This window comes from Pan troglodytes, chromosome 7 (genome assembly GCF_028858775.2).
Source record: "Pan troglodytes isolate AG18354 chromosome 7, NHGRI_mPanTro3-v2.0_pri, whole genome shotgun sequence".
Classification (NCBI taxonomy): Eukaryota; Metazoa; Chordata; class Mammalia; order Primates; family Hominidae; genus Pan; species Pan troglodytes.
The window spans coordinates 22,591,096-22,612,811 of NC_072405.2; the positions used below are offsets into that span (position 1 = coordinate 22,591,096).

At 34.5% G+C, this 21,716-nt stretch overlaps 1 protein-coding gene, 1 non-coding gene and 1 pseudogene across 2 annotated transcripts in view; 2 read left to right on the forward strand and 1 right to left on the reverse strand.

Annotated features, from left to right (window-relative positions):
* The window catches only part of SGCZ (sarcoglycan zeta), a 1,171,086-nt gene that overhangs the window by 212,928 nt on the left and 936,442 nt on the right, over positions 1-21,716 (reverse strand). The window lies entirely within an intron of this gene.
* LOC107976190 (eukaryotic translation initiation factor 4E-like) lies at positions 7,546-8,354 on the forward strand (annotated as a pseudogene).
* LOC112204272 (U7 small nuclear RNA) lies at positions 18,007-18,068 on the forward strand. The gene has a single exon (XR_002937844.1). It is a non-coding gene; the product is annotated as a U7 small nuclear RNA (small nuclear RNA).

The following is a 21,716-nucleotide window of genomic DNA, read 5'->3' on the forward strand; positions in this document are numbered from 1 at the left end:
AAAAAGTCTTCTCTTTCTCTAAGATTACAACTTAAAGGTGCATGCATCACTGTAATTGAATCAAAATGTGGGAGAGGAACCTATTATGTTATATTAATTTTTTTATTCAAATACACCTCTTAACAATCAAAAGTCATTTAATACAATTTTTCCCAAAAGGAAGACAGAATAATATACCCTCTAACATGAAATTTAAACATTTCTGCAAAAACACTGGATATTTGAAATTTTCTCTTGAATTGATTGAACACATAATCTTGACTAATCCAGGTCACCCTTATATAGGTTTACTTTTTCTATTTATTAAATCAAGTGTATTTTACCAGCCCTGTGATTCTTTCAGAGAAGCTTCTATCACAGACATAAATGAATCAATTTTATATTTATTTGTTTCATACTTTAATTTTCCTACTTCTCTGATGGTCATTCCTTAAAGCCATCTTCCTCCTCCCAGAACATCATTTCCAAGCTCTGACCTACACCCTCTCTGATTTCATTCAATTGCCATTTACTTAGAGAGCTTTGACTCTGTCCCCATGTGGCTGGCTGGCTCCTTCATCTGCCCCTCTAGCTTTATGATTTACTAAGATTTAATATTCCAAAGGCCTGCTGAATACTTCTATCAAAATGTCTCACTGGGATTCAAGCTTCACTTGTCCAAACTAATACCATGTTTTATAAGGAAGTACACAGAAACACCGACCCTAAATTTTCTTCCATATATCTCATATTTATTCTGGACAAAACTACCAGATACAGAATTGTATCCTAAATACAATTCTGATGACGTCACTTAAATGCTCAAAAGAGGGCTCTCTATTTCTCAGGAAGCAATATCTGAATTTTCTTTTCAATTTCATTGAGAGAACTAACATGACCCCAAACTTTCTTTCCAGTCTCAGTCATATTCGTGCTTCTTACACTGAGCACTTGCTCAGGGCCTCCTTTGCTCTAGCATGCTGCTTCTCTCTGTGTGACTGACATCTTACAAGACCCATGTCTAAGGCCATTAACCTCCTGAATCATTAGATGCCCACTTTTACCTGCGATAGTTGGTGAAATAAAATATCATAAATATAAAAGAAAATAAACCTATATTAAATTTCCAAACATGTCAGAAGCAGTTTCTACAGGGAATAATGCATCTCAACGCATCCTTAAATTAACAGGCAAAGCATAATAGGAAATATTATATAAGAGAAAATAGTTAACCTTAAAGAAAACTTGCATGAAATGAACATGAATTACATGCATTTACGAAATATGGGAGGTTAGGGTTACTTTGAAGATAAAATTTAACTTTTCACCAATCCCACAAAAATTAAATATCAAGATAATAAATTATATATATTACAAAGGACATGGATATCTTTAAAAACCTGTACTACACACATACCAACACACAAGAGTTAGATGTTCATAGACTAGAAGTCCTAGGATAAACTCAAACTACTTGCAGAAAAAGACAAACATTGCTTCAGTAAACAATATGTCAGTGGATTCTTACAAATGCCAAACTAAAATTTCTCCAAAATATTACAACCGAATGACTCTAAAAAACTTCCAGCAAAGCCTAATTCTTCAACGATGACATCCTGAAACACCAGTGTCTTCTTGGTTTTTAGTGAAAATATTAGCCAATTTCTAAATAGCAAAATATCTCTCTCTATATATAGATATCAAAATATCAAATATCTATCTACATACATATGTATATTGATATATATTGTCGCCCTGGCTGGAGTGAAGTGGCGCGATCTCGGCTCACTGCAACCTCCATTCCCTGGGATCAGGCCATTCTCCTGCTTCAGTCTCCCGAGTGGCTAGGATTATAGGCACCTGTCACCAAGCCCAGCTAATTTTTCTATTTTTAGTAGAGATAGGGTTTCACCACATTGGCCAAGCTGGCCTCGAACTCCTGACCTCAAGTGATCCTCCTGCCTCGGCCTCCCAAAGTGCTAGGATTGCAGGCGTGAGCCACTGCACCCGGCCAGTTTGCTATTTTTTAATAATGGCTTTACATTTGTGAAAAAAGGAATAATGAAATCATAAGGCCACCTATAAATGATTCAGCATTCCTATTTTCAAATGAAAATATAGGTGCTGGATGTTGTAGCTCCCACTTGTAATTCCAGCACTCTAGGAGGCTGAGGCAGGAGGTTCGCTTGAGCCCAGGAGTTCGAGACCAGCCTAGGCAACATGGCAAATACCGTCTACACAAAAAAGTAAAGAAAATTTTAAAAAATTAAAAAGGCCAGGTGTGGCGGTGCACACCTGTAATACCATCACTTTGGGATGCTGAGGCAGAAGGATTGCTTGAGCCCATGAGTTTGAGACCAGCCTGGGCAACATAGTAAAACTTTGTCTCTACAAAAAGTACAAAAATAGCCAGGCATGGTGGCACATGCCTGTGGACCCAGGTACTTAGGAGGCTGAGGTTGGAGGATCACTTGAGCCCAGGGGTCAAGGCTACAGTGAGTCATGATCACGCAACTGCAATCCAGCCTGGGCAACAGAGTGTCTCTAAGAAAATGAAAATGAAATGAAAGTATTTTTATAACAGAAAATTAAAATAAATATCGCTCAGGTTTATGTAGCTTTACATGCCATAGCTATGGTAATGCATTATTCGTGGAATTTATTTCACTTCCTGAAAAAGGGATCAAAGTATTTAGTAAATATTCTCTGTGGCTACATTTGAAAACTATAAGGCTATTTCAACTGTGTAAAATGAAAACTGAAATCATTCAATGGTAATTCCAGAAATAGCACACCTAGTTTTGCATTAATTATGGACATAATTTGGTTACATTACAGCAGTAAGACATTGCCTAAAGTAGAAAATAAAACAGAATCAAGTTTCAGAGGTGTGTAGACTTAGCAAAATTATCAATAAATTAAAATTTGGGGAAGATAAGACTATGATGATTACATGAAAATCTTTAATATTAATTGAATTGAGTATTGATGTAAACAGCATACATGGGGCATTACAATAATATTGCTTAACTTACAGTGTTTTAATATGTAAAGATGGTAGATAAAATAGATTTAGTACATATCTTATTTTACTGATATTCATTTTAATATAACATTAAGTCAAATGTTAAGTCTTTATAGGGCAATCAGTGTAACAACTAATCTACCAATATAATTATCATATGAACAACAAAACATGAATTCAAAAGGATGAACAATGGTTAGCATGACAGATGCCTTATAATTAACATTAATTCCACAGAAATAACATTTTTTGATATGACAACAGCGTGCAATATTTCTAATACTTATATTGCTTATTTTAAAACTACGGGAAGGCATCAATGTCCCTAAACCAAGACTTTTCAAAAATCTCGATGAGGTTTTATGAGGTCTATATCTTCAAAAGCCATTCAAAATTCTGTTGTAAACGTGGAATAGCAAATATCTAGATATTTTATCTGATTTTGAATTTCAAAAATAAAATTAATCTTATTAAATTTAACTAACAAATGTTCACTCCTTTAAAAACAAATGCATACAATCATAGTTCAGTCTTTCAGAGAGAGTGTTATTACTAAACTACAAAATAAAAAAGAGCTATAAAATTATTAAGACAAGAAATAATGATAGCCTTTGTGGTAGCTTGCAAATTTTTCCCATCGCTGTATTTCCCTTTGCAAAGTGACTTTACTATTCCTCCAGTCAGTAAGTTGAATCAATTTCTTATCACTTAAATCCGGGCTCAACCTTGTAACTTGTATTGGTTTATGGGACATTAGTAAACTTGCCCCTAAGCAGAGGATTGAGAAATACTTTCACTTTGGGACTCACTCTCTATTGCCGCTGGGCACCATTCTGCCACCACGTGTTCAAGCTTGGACTAACCTCCTACTGGATGAGACCACATGGAGTGCCATTTCAACCATCATACCAACTTAGACACGTATGTTAGGATATTCTAGGTTATTCAGCCCCAGGTCAGTTTGTGTAAACAAGGAAAACTGCCTACTAAACAAAGTTGAGAAAATGAATCCTTGTGGTTTTAAGCTATTAAGTTTTGGGCAAAGGTTTTTTGTTTTGTTTTTCAGCAAAAGCTAACTGAATCCATCATTACATATAACTTTTAGAAAATTAAACTATTTTCATAACCATCATGACAACAAAAGTAGTTTACAAATCTCACCATGATTAAAGCAAAATATTAAATTCAATAACATTATAGATGGACATAAAGTACTTAATCAAAAATAATATTTTATATACTTCCTGCTAGAAGCTATGTAGCTGTCCATAATACTCATTAATTTTGAAATAACATATGAGATTAGGTGCTTGATTAACTATTTAGCCAATTTCACATTATTCCAAATAAAATGTAAAGCACTGGGAAATATTGTAATTTCTCTGTAAAATCATTCTACTAGATTGGATTATTTTCTGGTTTATCTCTTTGATAAACTCTGTTACCTGGCATGAGCAGGAGTACTTTGATTCTACTTCCCTGGTTTAATTTTTGATGACCAAAAGAGGACCACCAACATGGCAAAAACAACATGCATGAAACAAAACATGACAAGCTGATGGCAAATCACAGATACATGAGGAAGGCAACAATGACACTGTGTCATACAGACACCGAATTAAGAAGAAAAAATGAGTGTCATTGTTAATTTGCATGCATTTGCATTATTTGTGGTCAATTTCTGTTGTCCTACTCCCTGATCAAATAAAAAATGTGGTAAATATCAGTATTAAATCCAGGAAAACTTATAAAAAGAATGGATGCAAAAGTAAAAGAAAAATAAACATGTATTAATACATTACTTCTTTGTGCTCCACAAGTACTAGAGGATAAAAAGCAGACAGAAAATGATACTTTATAGCAGCTTGTTTAAATAATTCACTTCACAAATAGTTCTCAGCAAGAAATGAAATAGCAGTCACTAATTATACCTAAGTTAAATTGAAGGAGAATATTTGCACTAATTTGCATTTCAAGAAATGAGAAAATGAATTTAACAAATATTTTATCAGAAAAAGAGCAAGTACTGCTATAATAACTTTAAGTGATCGTAACAAGAGCATCTGTGGGAATAAAGTAATGAATATCAGACACATGAAAAAATAGGACATTTCATTGACTTTTCCTCTTATTGTTTCCTTCCTTATTTTCCAGTCATTCAAATTTCAAAATTAATACTTTTGTAATTTGGTTCAAGACTAGACCATGTAATTCAGTTTCAGAGTGGTGCCAGGGTCAAAGAAACAGTTCAGCTGCACAAAGTAAATTTCAATAGTTCAAAACTTCTATTTGCATATCTGAAAAAGGATGAAAAGAATATAAATGCATAATTCCTTTCCCATCCATATTCACTTTTCCAGGATCGGGCAAATAACTACAGTACATTCCAGTTTTTCTCTCCCTCTCCCAATCCCTTTCCTTTCCTTAATTATGTAGGTTGACCTAACCTTTCTTCAGCGAAAAAAGAAAGGGTCTGTAACTGAGGGACAGGGCACTAAAACTGCGGCATTAAAGTGGATCACACTTTGGTCCTATGAAAGATGCATGGTATAAGAATTTTGAAAACACAGAAATGTCCACATAAAATTTGTGATCTGTCCCATGTTTTATTTTATTATCTGATATAAATTTTATTAACAAAGTGGTGATTTTTTTTCATCTTTTTTAAGATAAAGACATACACACATATAGATGAAATAATTTTCTCATCGTGAAAGCAAGGGCAAGAAAAAGAGGTCATAGGCAAGATGGCAAGGGTGATTTAGCAATGTAGTAAAACAATTTTAAAGAGTAAGTGGTCTATTTTGCATTTCAAATTATTTGCATACCAAAGTTTAACTCTGCAATTCCTTAAAACGGTAGTCAGTTTTGTGTGTACCTTTTAGGGGGTGAAGACATTAAGGAAATGACAGAGATCTGTATTTGGGTGGATGCCATGACCAAGGAAAGAACTTTCATACGATTCGGGGGAACAATATCTTAGTAAATTAGGGATAAAGATGATTCATTTTGTCACAAATGAACTTGCTATTTCAAAGCAAGTTCTTATTTATAGGAGACTACTTATTTCTTCAAAGGAGATTTCAATTGCTGGGCATATAGAACATTACAAGAGCAGATTATACCTAAATCTTTCAATTATTTTATTAATGCAAACCAAAGGAAAATTAGAGGGAAACTATAATGAAAGCGCACGGAAGGGTCAAATCATGACAATAAGTGATAGGCCTTATTGTTATGATGACAATAAACAATGAGCTTTTACAGTGAGGAGGAAATGTACTGTAAAAAAATTTGGATAGAGAACTATCTGCAGTATTTGTGAGTGGATATTCTTTTGATTAGTCTACTGAGTGTACGACAAGAAAAGCATAGAATGACCGAGAGATATTGGTCAAAGGCAGGGTTCAAGCTTCAATGCAGGGTACCAAGGGCATGGCAAACCCGTGCCATTAGAGAAGACCCCCTTGCCCTGCCCTTTATATTGCTTGTGTTTGTTTTTCTATGATTTTATTTAAGAAACAATGCCACGTCTAAAAAAAATTTATAAAACATCCGCCCAGACAATAAAAATATTCTAATTTATAATACATAAGAGGGATGGATTTTAGTATGACGATACCGTGTGTTTCGATTTTTAACAAACTGCTTATCTTTGTGCCGTGGTACCATGCCATTAATAAAATTTCTAACACACTATTTCTCAGAAATATTAGAAACAGTGATGGTCTAATGCATGAAACCTCCATAAACAAAACTAATGGGAAAGAATGAAGCGCTTTCTTCAGTTAATAAAATGTCTGTTTGATATTCGCAAAGAAACACATTTTCTTAATTTGAAATCCAGTAGACTAACAAAGTGTAAGCTGATTGGCACTTTAGAGTTTCAGTGTCTTGAGGATGAATTCCAAATTCTTTAGCTCTCAAACCCTGCATGCCTGAAGCCCTAAGCTGCTTTCCAAATTCATCTTTCTCTACTCCCTATTCTCCAAATATTTTTTTTTGCTCGCACATTCCATGAAATCTTTTTTAAAAATATGGCATCTTGAATATTATAAAGCTGATATTTGAAATTTTTAATATCAACAGTTTAATAGTTGCAAGGAATAAAATGTCTGACACTGGTACAATATCAAGTGTAGATTTAAAATGCATTTTGTGGAATACGTCAAGGATATGGGGATATGGAGTTCTAGATTGAGCTTATCCTAATGATGGAATATGTCCTCTTTATCACCTAAATCATCAGTAAAACCAGCCTCTGTTTTTTTTTTTTTTTTTTTTTTTTTTTGGACAGAGTTTTGCTCCTGTTGCCCAGGCTGGAGTGCAATAGTGCGACCTAGGCTCATTGCAAACTCTGCCTCCCGGGTTCAAGTGATTCTCCTGCCTCAGCATCCAAAGTAGCTGGGATTACAGGAGAGCACCATCACACCCTAATTTTGTGTTTTTAGTAGAGATGGGATTTCACCATGTTGATCAGGCTGGTCTTGAACCCGTGATCTCAAGTGATCCACCTGCCTCTGCCTCCCAAAGTGCTGGGATTACAGGCATGAGCCACCGCACCCGACCTCAGCCTCACTTTTACCAGAAAATCAAACCGGAAGCCGCCCCTACTCCTAATTCCCCAACTACAGAAGAGGAGAAAACGGAATCTCATCAGGAGGTTGCTAACCCAGAACACTATATTAAACATCCCCTACAGAACAGATGGGCACTCTGGTTTTTTTTAAAAATGAAAAAAGGAAAACTTGGCAAGCAAACCTGCTGCGGCTGATCTCTAAGTCTGATACTGTTGAAGACTTCTGGGCCCTGTACAACCATATCCAGTTGTCTAGTAATTTAATGCCTGGCTGTGACTACTCACTTTTTAAGGATGGTATTGAGACTATGTGGGAAGATGACAAAAACAAATGGGGAGGACGATGGCTAATTACATTGAACAAACAGCGGAGACGAAGTGACCTCGATCGCTTTTGGCTAGAGACACTTCTGTGCCTTACTGGACAATCTTCTGATGACTACAGTGATGATGTATGTGGCGCTGTTGTTAATGTTAGAGCTAAAGGTGATAAGAGAGCAATGTGGACTACTGAATGTGAAAACAAAGAAGTTGTTACACATATAGGGAGGGTATAACAAGGAAAGGTTAGGACTTCCTCCAAAGATAGTGATTGGTTATCAGTCCCACGCAGACACAGCTACTAAGAGCGGCTCCACCACTAAAAATACATTTGTTGTTTAAGAAGACACCTTCTGAGTATTCTCATAGGAGACTGCCTTAAGCAATCGAGATTTGGGAGCTGAATCAAAGCCTCTTCAAAAAGCAGAGTGGACTGCGTTTAAATTTGATTTCCATCTAAATGTTACTAAGGTATAAGAGAAGTCTCAGTCACCTTTGTCTTGTACTTCTGTGTTCATTTTTTTTTTTTTCTTTTTTCGGCTAGAGTTTCCGCTATCCCAATCAAAGAATATACAGTACACATCCCCAGAATCCATAAATGTGTTCCTGGCCCACTCTGTAATAGTTCAGTAGAATTACCATTAATTACATACAGATTTTACCTATCCACAATAGTCAAAAAACAACTTGGCATTTCTATACTTTACAGGAAAAAAAATTCTGTTGTTCCATTGTATGCAGGAGCATATTTTGCTGGTTTGAAAGATTATGATGCATACAGTTTTCTAGCAATTTTCTTTGTTTCTTTTTACAGCATTGTCTTTGCTGTACTCTTCCTGATGGCTGATAGATTTTATTTGTTTCCCTATTTGATAGTATTAGTGATTCTGATTTCAGTTTTTGATTTGTTTTGCTTTTGTTTTTTTCCTCATGTAACATTGGTGAAGGATCCAGGAATATGACAGAAAGGTGGAATAAACATTAATTTTGTGCATTCTTTGGTAATTTTTTTGTTTCTTGTAACTACAAAGCTTTGCTACAAATTTATGCATTTCACTCAAATCAGTGATCTATGTTTGTGTGATTTCCTAAACATAATTGTGGTTTATAAAAAATGTAACATCATAATTGCATTCCTAACTAGAATTAGTATGTCTGTTTTTGTATTTTTTTATTATTATTAAAGTTTTAGGGTACATGTGCACAATGTGCAGGTTAGCACTTTGTATTACTTAGGTTATTTTGCTTTGGTTAAAAATGGCTCAAGGAGTAAAGCAGTCCCATTCATATTAAGACACTATACAAAACTGTAAATAAAATGTGTACAGTGAATTGTCTTTTAGACAGCTAGATTTGTCCTTTTATTCCTCCATCTTTATAGAAGGAATTTGTACTTCTTATTGCAAGACAGTCTCTATATTATGTCTTCTTTTGTGGTGTCTTCCATGTGAACATTTTTAAAATAAGGGAAATATGGTGGTAATAGAAAATTCGGAAAAACCAGGAGTAGCAAGCTTCAGAGTCTCAGGGTAGACCAAATTTCAGAAAGGGTGCCTTTGAAACTTGAGAATTTCAGATAAAATATCCATGTCTGTGTACCCCGTGGAAAATCTTGGAACACACTTAAGGGTATGCTTTTCTGGGCTTGAGACTATTGCTTCACAGGATTTATCAAATGAAACCAAACTGACCTAGTCACAGCTTCCTGGACAAACGATGTCTTTTATAAATAATTTTTTTTTCTTACAAACATCAAGTGATTTTGAATTCCAATCCAACCATTCCTCATAGCCCGATTCAAATTTGTCCATATAGAAACATACAAGGTTGATTCATGCACAGTAATTTAGTATAGAGGACCTGATTTCATTTTAAAATATTGTCACTACTAATTGTTTACATGCTCAGTTCCCAGGTCTGACTTCTAAAGAAGAGTAACTTTAACTGATAGAAGCAACTTCAACAAGCACCACCATAGTTCCAGAGTCATAAAAAACATAGAACAATATCATTCTGCAGCTGAAGTACTACCATCCTGTCCCTGGTTTTCTGTTATTTTTGGTGCATGCTACCGACAGGAGGATATGGGTGCTGAGTCAGTTACATTTACACAGATAGGAACACAATAAAGCCATAAAGCCCAGAAAATTCAAAGTTAGATCTCTTCAAATCTTTTTGGATCACATAATCTCCATAACTATTGAAAGAATATGACTACTATTTTTAGACCATACAATTTCATTCTAGGATCTAATTCACCCTTGTTTATATTGGTAAAAACTTGTGAAACAAGAATAAAAGATCAGGAATAATGAGGTCAGCTCTTATATATGCAAAGCATTCTGTTTGTCTAAAGTGATGGAGAAGTATATTTACAAAGATTTAATTTGTATTCTTTGAATATCGAATCATTCATTCACCCAATAAAGTGAATGTTAACTGAAATGTGTATTTTTTTCTGTATGTAAATACACTGTAATAAAAAGTTTAAAAATTTCACTGGACACTTAATATATAAGAGGCAGTGTTGTATGAAGTGATCAAAACATAAGATTGCTGCTCTATAGAATTTACATATTTTGCACTTTGTTCTTTGGAATAAACAAAGTGTTTCATATTTTATAATGCAGAATCCATTACATATGTGACACCGGAAACAAAATATCTTGCCACAAACTTACTGAATGTGTTACTTTAGTAGCTATTAGTGGGGACAATATTTTTTTGAAGCTGTTGATGAAACATATCAAAGGGTCATGAAATCAATTTAGTTGGTTGCAACAATTCTTTATACATATATGTATACATGCCTATAATTAAATTAGAATAGATGCCCTTGGCTAGAATAGATTTGAAATGTTCAGAACGTGTAAAATGTGTTTCTTACTGTGGTTCAAATTCAAAAAAGATTGAAAAACACTAAACTAGTTTAAGTACTGCTAATATATTTTTTGTGGTCTGCTGCTAGAGTTTTGGGGAAAAAAAGTAATTTTTTAGTAAATCTTTCTCTTCATCGTGACTTACAGGATTCTATATAGCAGTAGTCAGCCCACGTACATGCAAATATGTGATTTTCGGGTAGTGAAAGAATATACTAGTTGGAGAACAATTTCTTTTGGCTTCATTATAAGAAATAATACTGTTGGTGCTTGTAATCCTAGCTACTTGGAAAGCTGAGTCAGGAGGGCTGCTTGAGGCCAGGAACTTGAAGCTCCAGTGTGCGATAATCACACCTGTGAATAGCCACTGCACTCTAGCCTGGACAACATAGCTAGAGTCTGTCTCCACAGAAAGAAGAAGAAGAGGAAGAGGAAGAGGAAGAAGAGGAGGAAGAGGAGGAGGAGGAGGAAGAGGAAGGGAAATAACACTGATACTTCTTTAAAATTCCTATCCACTGGAGAGTGGCATCAATATGATATGGCTCCATGTTTCTTTATGCAAACAAAAAAATTATAGAGTCAAAATACTAATTTAAAGAAAAACTACACAGCATGAATCTGAAGAAAACTATTAGAGTAAGTCAAGAATGTTTCCCAGAACAGGAATAATAATAGAATTCTATAGACAGTCCCTTCACCTTCTTACTGAGAAGACTGCGGATTCCTCTCACTATTGTAGGAATTTCCCAGTGGTTAAGGACATAAGGATCAAAGCTTGACAGACCTGGACTTGCATTCCTGCTCAACAACGTTTTTTCGTGATACTCAGATAAGTTACATAACTCCTTCGAGCCAAGTTCTCTTTCGCAGCTGTGACAGTATTCTAATGAGTATGCTAATGTCTACTTCCTATGGAATGCTGTTAGAACTGGTTGAGAATGTCACCCAGGCCCTTCAGCAATTAATACTTGAAAAGTACTTAATAATTGGTAGCAGGAACTATCCAAGATGTAGTAAAAGGTTTCCGTTACATAATTTTGTCTGCTACCCGAGGGCTGATTTTTTAAATTAATTAATTAATTTATTTTGAGACACAGACTCGCTCTCCCAGGCTGGAGCACAGTTGCGCCATCTCGGCTCACTGCATCCTCCGCCTCCTGACTTCAACTGATTCTCATGCCTCAGCCTCCTCCCAAATAGCTAGGATTACAAGTGTAAGCCATCAAGCCCAGGTAATTTTTGTATTTTTAGTAGTGACAAGGCTTTGCCATGTTGGCCAGACTGGTCTCAAACACCCGACCTAAACTGATCTGCCTGACCTCAAGTGATCCACCTTCCTTGGCCTCCCAAAGTTCTTGGATTACAGGTGTTGGCCACCATGCCTGGCTGGTCTGATAACTCTTAACAGTGGATGACACTGTTATATTATTTTAAGGAATTTAAAGATATGTAATATTGACTAGGATCTCAGTGTTACCCTTTTCTTAATATTTCCCTGTTACAGATTCTCTGCAATAGGTTGTTATTCACACAAATCTGGTACTTTATAGAATAGCAATCTGAGCTGATATGTGCTTCCTGTTTATTCTAGGTCTGCTATGTCATCATCTCTCATCTTTCTTGGGGAAAGACCAAAGTATAGGGTTATATCATCTCTCTCTCTCTCTCTCTCTCTCTGTGTGTGTGTGTGTGTGTGTGTGTGTGTGTTGGTGGAGAGAAATATGAAAAACCACAGGTAATTCTTAAAGTATTTGTTTATAAAGGCAATTAAATTTGAGGTGATGAAGGGATCTTCATTTTTTTGTAAGGCTTCAGTAGTGTCTGAGAGACCTCACCAGTGACATAAAATGGTGTAATCTGTAGAAAAAAATACGCAGTAAGAAGAACTCCTTTTAAAGCTGCCCTAACATGCTTTTTTGTTTGTTTATTTTTAAGTCCAAAGAATATCGCACCTCTGCAACCAAGTTTGCCCACACGTATTATTTAGCAACTTCAAACTGTCTCCCAGTTTTAATGAGGGTCTTCTGTCATAGTATTATTTTTTTTTCCCCACTCTTAACCTGGTCCAAAGAGCTGACACTAACCCATATTTTCTTCTAAGTTTGCAGTCCAGCATTCAACCAATATAAATCAAAATACAGATTTTTTTTCTGAATATGTAAAAAAGATATTTGTAGAGTGTGAATTGTCAAAAAGCAATGAATCAGCATTGAAAATCTCATTCCAGTCATAGTATTGACTTTTAGGTTGCATGATTTGAGGCAAGTGAATTGCCATATACAAGACAATATCTTTTCATGTCTAGCATTAGGGTTTAAGTAAAGTAATAAGAATAAAAATGCTTTGTAAATTGCAAAGTTTAACGTTAAAAAGAATTTGAACTACAATCAGTAGGTACGTGAATGGTTTCAGTGTTTATATCAGTGGGTACATGAATGGTTTCAGTGTTTACATCAGTGGGTACATGGGTTGGTTCAAGGGCATATCTGAGCCACACAAATTTATATAAAGATTTAATTTACTTATGTTTGTATTTACATATTTTCCTCAGCTTTTAGTGGACCCAATTAAAGATGTCTGGCTCTAAAAATATTAAAAAGCATTTTATTATGCAAATTAGTGCTACCTTTTCTATGTTCACCACTGGGTGTCTCTTAACCAGCAGGATGCATGCAACCCCTAGAAAGAGGTTTAGATGAATTATTTGCAAATGTTTGCAAAATGGAACAGAAAAAGGCTAAGGTCATCAAAATTGCAAACATTCAAGTCCCATTATGTCTAATACTGTCAGAAATAGTGTAAATATTTGCTATGGATTAATTAAAATAGTCTGTTTACAGGCACACAATGCAGAATCTACTTTTATGCAGATGAGGTGTATAGAGGAAGAAGTGACTTGAGGTTTGAATTCTGGCTCACCTTGGAGTCCTGAAACTTTGGATGCATCACTTATATTTCCTAAGTCTCCAGTGAGCCATCTGCAAAATGGGAATCAAATGACCTACACTGTCCACCTGACAGGGTTATTGTGAAATCAAATTCAAATCCAATTGAAGCCTAGCAAATTACGTTATATAGAAATCATTAACAATACCAAATATTTGTTTTTGATTGCCTTCCTATAGGTTACTGGCTGGGTAATAATTTGGTAACCAAAACAGACATGGCCCCTGGGTTATTTCTAGCTCAGCAATATAGTCAAATAGCAAACTAAAAAGTTAAAACTCTAAAGATTATGAAGCAAATGGAAGGTGTGTGTGATGCAAGGGGATAAGGATAAAAAACAGTCAAAGCAAAGTTAACCCACGCACAATTTAATAGTAACTCCCTTTTACAACTACTTTTGAATAAGAAGAAAATCAAAGTAAATATTAGAACTTACTTATAAATAAAAAAAGTCAGAGTATATTATTAGACACATGAGATGTGGCCTAAACACTTGATAAGAACTTCATGGCCTAAGATAGATTTACTTGAAACAGAAAATACTGAAAACAGAATACTCAAGCATTCAATTCAATAAATCAGAAAAATGACAATAAGTAAATATAAAAAAGAAAAGCAGAAAAAGGAATTTAAAAATATAAAAATATTTAATTGATTCAAACTAAAACTGGTTCTAAGTAAAAAAAAATATAGTAGGAAGACAATTGACTGTTCAGAATGTTTAAATAAAAAAGAAGGAAAAACACAAAAAGGCAACATTAGGTATTAAATGATATGTCTATATAAAGGGAAAATTTTGTATGAATACAAAATGTAACAAAAGCGAGTTCTGTTGATTTAGAGTATTAGAGAACAATTTTCATATAAAAATTAGAAAATTAGTCAAATATTTTGAGTCAGAAAAGTCTCCATGACTAGGCAATTTCATGGTGGAATTAAATCATACCTTTAAGAACAAGTAATCCTATGTTATTAAAATTGATGTAATGTATGAGACCAAAATTAAAGTCTCTCAATGAATAGATTTAATAAAATATTAAGGGAAAAGTGAGAAAAATAAAATATAGGTAGAAAAAAACTAGAACTGAGTATATGCAATAATTCACAGTAAAATATTAGTAAACTTAATTCAACAGTTTATTAAGATTGCTACCTCATGAACAAGGAAAGTTCATCTCAATAATAAAAGAATACATCACCATTTGTATATCTTTTCATGTCATTTACTCAATATATTAAATAAGAAAAATGATAAAAATCATCTTGATATCTACAAATATGTGAAAAAACATAATATGCCTGACTAAACTGTAATTTACGTGATAACATTTATGCCTGACTAAAGCATAATCAAGTTAATAAAAGGAAGGATTTGTAGTCTCCATGTTACTTGACCTTTCAGAGGCTGTTTTGCACTCTTTCAACCTGGAAACACTTTCACCTTTCTTCTCTCTTTCCAGGATATCATATTACTTTGGTTTTTTGACCTCTCACTGGCCTTTACCTCTTAGACTGTAATTGGCTCTTTCACTTCTCAAACTCTTCAATATTAGAGTGCCCAACGATTCATTCCACGGAAATCTTATAATTCCCATCTATTCTTACTTCCTTGGTATACCTGTCCAATCTCATTTATTATAGACACACACACACACACACACACACACACACACACACATGCCCTGCACTTCCAACATGAAATCTAGACTCATATGTCCACCAGCATGCTCAACTAACAGACAAAATTAATAGTTCCACAACTGTGCTCCTAACCTACCCCCACCCCTACATTCCCAATTCTTCTTTGCAGTGATTAGTGGCAATTGCTCAGACCAAAAAATCTTGACATCATGTTACATTTTCTCTTCCTCTTAACATCCCATATGCAAATTTGTCATCAAATCCTTTGACTCTACTTTTGAATCATACTCTCCTTGACAATAATGCCTATCACACAGTAAGGATTAAATGAGCTAACACATGTAAAACATTTAGCGCAATGTTTGGCTGGGAATAAAAATAATTAAAAATAATATTCCTCGAGTTGGCCACTGTGGTAAGGTTATATTGCTTTTATCTCATCTAAAAACTATAACAGTGTGCTCATTAAAATATTAGGTGCTACTGTGAACTTCATCTTGCAGATGATAAAACTAAGGCAAAGAGGGATTAACTAAAGTTACAAGTGCCAAGATTTGAAACCAGTTATTGGACTCCAGAGCTGTAGTGTATGCCGAATGTTAGCTATTATTAAACATCATTATCTGTCAGATAAGCCACAGAAATAATAAAATTTCAAGAAAATTGCCAGATTATATACACAACACCCAAACACCCCAAATAATAGCTTTTCCACACAAGCACAGGGGTCTACGACAAAACGGAATTGAAAATCTATAAACTTAGACAATAAAAACATTAAATGACTAACAGGAAATATGCAATGCTTATAAGGAGAAGATTGATAAGAAATGTTTCTGAACAACACAAAAGAGGTTTAGAAAGAAATGAGAGAAGAGCCAGGCTCCTAGATAGGGAGACTCAGTACTGTCAGGTTAGTGCAAAAGTAACTGTGATTTTTGCCATAAAAGTCATGGCAAAAACTGCAATTGCTTTTGCACCAACCTGACACAAAGATGTCATTCTCCAAAAATTAAATGTAACCATAATTAGCTTCCCAACAGAAATTTTTATGAAACTTCACAACGGATTATTAAGTTTATTTTGAAGACAAAATGCACAATAGGCAAAAGCCTTTCAAAAATAGCAAAAACAAAGGAATCACTCTACCAATTAGAAAAAAAAAACTTCTTACAGCTAGACTTTGGGTTTCTTGCAAGTATATCAGTAGAACAGCATAGAGTTACTGGAAATAAATCTATGTATGCTTGAGAATGCAGTGTATAAGAAAGGTTGTATTTCAATTCGGTAATAAAAATATGACTATTCCAATTATGGTATTGGGGACTATTGGTTTTTCAAAAGAAAGAAAGAAAGAAAGAAAGAAGGAAGAGGAAAGGCAGGAAAGGGGGGAAGAGAAAAGGAGAGGAACAGGAGGAAGAGGGAGAAGGGCAAAAAAAGGAAGAGATAGAGGAAGAAAGGATCCTACCTAATACTATACATCAAACTCCAAAAAAGTTTTTACAAATCTCCCTCACTCTTTAACAATTACTTCTTTAAATTTTTTTGAACAACCAACAATTTCATAATACAAGTTTATGATATAAAACATAAAAAGCAGAAGTCAAAAAAAAGATTATTTCATAGCACCACAGACCATGAATCCCTACCCAAACCTAACCCATATCTCCAGAAACATATTCATGAAAGTCAAGCCCAAATAAACTAATCTGGATAGAGAAAAAGCAGACAGTACATAGAGGGTGCTAGAAAAAGCTCATAAGTACTGAGCACTGTGTACACCATTGGAAGTATTCTACAGGAGAGAAAGGGCAGCTAAGAACCACGGAATTAAAATCCAGGTCTGGTTGGCACAAATCATTTAGAAACACCTCAAAACCTCAGAAGAGACAGAACAGTCACAGTCTGCCTTTCCCTTTCCAACCACAATCTCTCTAGCAAAACAAACAGAAGAGCTAGACAGTAACTCATCAGGAATAATCAAACGAAGTAAGTGCTTCAATCATTAAAACTTCAGCATTATATAATTTTAATAAAACCAAACTCATAGACAGTAAAAAATCGTTATAAGATAAAAGAAGATTGTAGACCAAAGGAAAATTCTGAGATTCACTATTATACAAAAAAAAAAAATGAATTAGAGAGCGTAAGGGCAAAACTTATTTGAAAAAAAATAAATGAATGGAATCGTAGAAAAACTCTAGATGACAGTCACTTGTATTTAGAGGAATCATATAAAGAGTTAAAAAATATTCATGAAATTATGATAGCTGTGGGGAACAAAGATGACCTAACATAAGAATTATTGCTTTCTCTGAAGTAGAAGAAACCAACAAATAAAACTGAAAAGCTATTAAGTGACAAAATAGGTAAAATTTCTCTGAAATGAAAAAAGTGAAATGGCAAAAATATAGCAGGCATCCAAGCAGAACATTCATGTCATCAAAAGGAGAAAAATACCAGGGTGCCCTTGGATTTCTTCTGGCAATATTCAGTGCTTGGACTTAATAGTGAAGTGTGTTCACAAATCTGAGGCAAGGAAGGCATGAACCATTAATAACACTCCCAGAAAAGCATAAAGGCAACAGTCGGATACCCGAAGGATGAACGATTTCAAGGATTAAAAAACCATCTAGCACTGTTACGGTTCTTTCAGAATCTGTCTAGCTAATTTTCTGGCTTTTCCAGGAAAATCCCCCATGCAGGTAAATAAAACAAATCAAAACTAGCAAACAAAACTAATTAAGAATACTAGGAGGGAAGGAATGATTTGACTAATGAACTGAGAAATGGGAAATCCATAATATAAAGAAGACCACAGATGATGAGTAACTGTAGCCATTTATATGTAGAATCAAGACCAAAGACCGGAGGCAGTTAAATTTGCAGAACTGAATGTAAATATTATGAATTCTGACAAAGTTAAAATAATATAATTATCAACAAACTGGAAATGAAGAGAAGTGAGGACAAACTGGAGAGCAGCTAATCATCTCCAATCACACTGCAGGGAGTTAAGAAAAGCTGTCTGAAATTAAAACATGGAGCTAATGCATTCAGCTTCTTAATGGTATTTATAATCTTTTATTCTTAACCATAAAGACAAGTTTTATTTTAAAAAGTTCTTGTGGTAAAGAAATATTTAAGTTCAGCCATTTCCTAATTTATTTTTATTTTTTCGATTAAATTACATATCTTAATTACAGTTCACATATCTATATATTTTATCCTTTTATTTGTGCAAATATATAATTATATACCGGTGATATGTTCATGAAATGTTAACAGTATTTTTTTTCCTGAGTGTAAAGACTTTGGAGTGGTTTGTGTTTCTTTAAAACTTGACTAAAGTGATTACTGATTAATGTAAAAGCTTAAACTTTATCTGCATTAAAAATCTAAATATAATATAATGATAACCATGATAATACAATGATTATGAAAGCCTTCAGATGTCTATGTATATGAATTAGCTAGTATGAAAGAAAGAAACCTAAATAGACGAGATTTGCCGTGTTACCTGAAAGAGGTAAGGAGATTAGCATGTCATGTAATCAGGAAAGACATTTGCTGTGCTCGCCTGGCCCCATGGCTTTGTGTGTGAATTCTTTTATTATTATATTTATTATTACTATTATTATTATATTATTATACTTTAAGTTCTAGGGTACAGGTGCACAACGTGCAAGTTTGTTACGTATGTATACAGCTTTTTGTCTGAATTCTATAAAGAATAATTGAACACACAAGGTGCAAAACTGGTGGAACCAAGAACGGGGTTAACATCATAGTGAAAGGGACATGATGGGAAAAGCAGAGCCTCATTCACACCTCTGCTAACACGGGCATCCTGAGAACTCAAGACTGATGTGCTTAACTGTGGAGTTACTGGAATTTGAATTATCTGGTAGTAGTTCCTCTGTCACTACTTGCAGTCTGTCATGTAGGAAGCTGGGATCAGTGGCAGTGGTGAGATACCACCTCAACTAAGAGTCCTTGAACAGGAAACAAACAAACCAAGAGGGCTGTTTAGTTCGTCTCAGATAAGAGGTTCTGAAGAACTACACGATGCAAATTTTGCTGGTTAGAAGTAGTTAAATGTATGTAATTTGACAACATGACTACCTTGGACTCGTGTAACCTTGCGAAACATACTCCAATTAAGTGTTTTAAAAAGTCTGAAGATTAGATGTCCTAAATTCCCGATATTTGAAATGTTTTGGCCTAAAGTTGGACCAAGTGCCTTGAAAAGAGATGCAGAATGTTATCATCATTACCATTTATATAAACTAGCCCAGATTACACATCTTTTGTATTGTTCTTGTCTGAATAGTATTATATATTTAACTTCACAAATGTTCTATGAGTAATCTTCCCTGAGAATAATGTTAATTTTGAAAAAAATACATTGAATTCTAAGATATTTCCTGGATACACTATGATATGTTTTTCTGTTTACTTTTTTTGCTGGACTACTTGGGTTAACTTTTCAAAAGCACGAAGAAGGGTGTGAATTGCTGAGGCTAATCATAGAACCTTAAAAGTCTGCAGATATTTAGTGATGGAGAGAGGGTGAGAGGAGCTTGTAAAGTTGGCCCAGCCCATAGTTGATTAGGTTAGGTGGCTAGATGTGTATTTATGGGTGACTGCATTTTCTGTTCAATAGAAATCTCTTTATTATCTTTCCATGTGTAGGACTAAATGCCTGTACAACCACAAAGTAATTTTAAATAAGAAAATTCTGTATGTCAGAGTGAAATACTGGCTAAATTTAAAGAGAGCAACAGCATGGCATTAATAGAGGTTAAACATACACAACCACACACAGAAATCAAAATTATTCTACCCAGCATTTTTTTTCTCTCAGCTTCACTGAATCTTCCAAAGTGCCTTTCAGATTTTCTAATAGATTTCCTTACCTTAGAACTACACAAACTTTGGAATTTTATCATAAAATTGTTGACTATATGAAAATCCGTGAAAAGATTGAAATGTGTAACAGAATTTTTAAAATTAAAAACATCATTTCTGCTTTCGTTATTGAAATGTTTGTGTTCTTCCTTAACCTAAGAGTTAAGCACTTTGATAACTTTCTACCAAACTCACTTAATAATGAACAAACTAAGGCTAAGAGAAATTGTGGCTGGCTTTATAGAAGTAAATAGTAAATGACATTCATGGACAAGTGAATCATAATGTGAGAGGTGCTTATAAAATATATTTTTCTCTTTATTTTAAATATTTATCCAACTTTTAGGTTCATAAAATAGTTCAGCCACTGTGGAAGGCAGTCTGGAGATTTCGTTCATGTTTATTTTTGAAGTGTATGTGCAGAGAATTTTCCAAGAAGTGTATGAGTCCACTCCTATTTCTGTTCTTGCACCAGATTTCCTGTCTGGCTACCAATGTGCCTGCCCATGCTTCCTAGTTATAGGGAGACAAACAATAATGAAGGAAGACACAGGAAGGACCAGCATCAGGGCTGGGATATGAAGCGGAGCATATATTCTTCAGTCAATACAGTAGGTTTTGGAAATGCTTCTGAACATGCAGTTAGCTTTCCCGGGGATGGAAACTAGGAAGCGCAAGTGGCTCCACCTCACACGTTAATGCTATAATGTTAGTGGACTCTATCCTCTGTGGTCCATAGGTGGAATCCACACATACTCCTGTTTCTCAAGAGAATCCTAACTTGACACCTGTTGTTATGCTCTCAGAAATGTCCTGGCTGAGAAGATAAATTCTACAACCTGCCTGCTGGTAGAGGGTTTCACGATCATTAAAATTTTGTTCCCAGGTAGCCACTACAAATGAACCTAAGTGACTTTAGAGATAAATCACTTCTGCGGTCCCTGGACTCATCAATAGGAGGCATTTTCAGAGAAGTTTTGGCCTATGCTTAGTTTCACTTGCTTCCTATGTTTAGCAGTTTCTTGATTTCCATGTATAAGTTTTCATTCCTTCAAATACTGCATTATTTAATAGTGCCGAACACAAGGACTCAGTAAATAACTGTCAAAGACGGTGACTTTCAATGAAAGTAAGACACTAACATGTGTAACCATGCTTTTTGTTTCTGCTTTTCACAAAAACAAAATAAAGCAAAAGAAATAAACTTTTTATTTTAAATTTAATACTTTTTAAAAGTTTAATTATGTAAGGTCGGGTATTCATACCTCTGTCTACTGTGTTACTTGTCTGAACGATATCCAGAAAGTAAAGGAGTACCAAAATAAAATTTCTAGCACCAGAGTAGAGTCAATACAGTATATTAGAAGCGGTATCAGTTTGCATATTTTAAAAAAGAAATTTAAAGTTAATATCCTAATTAAATGTTTTATGAAAA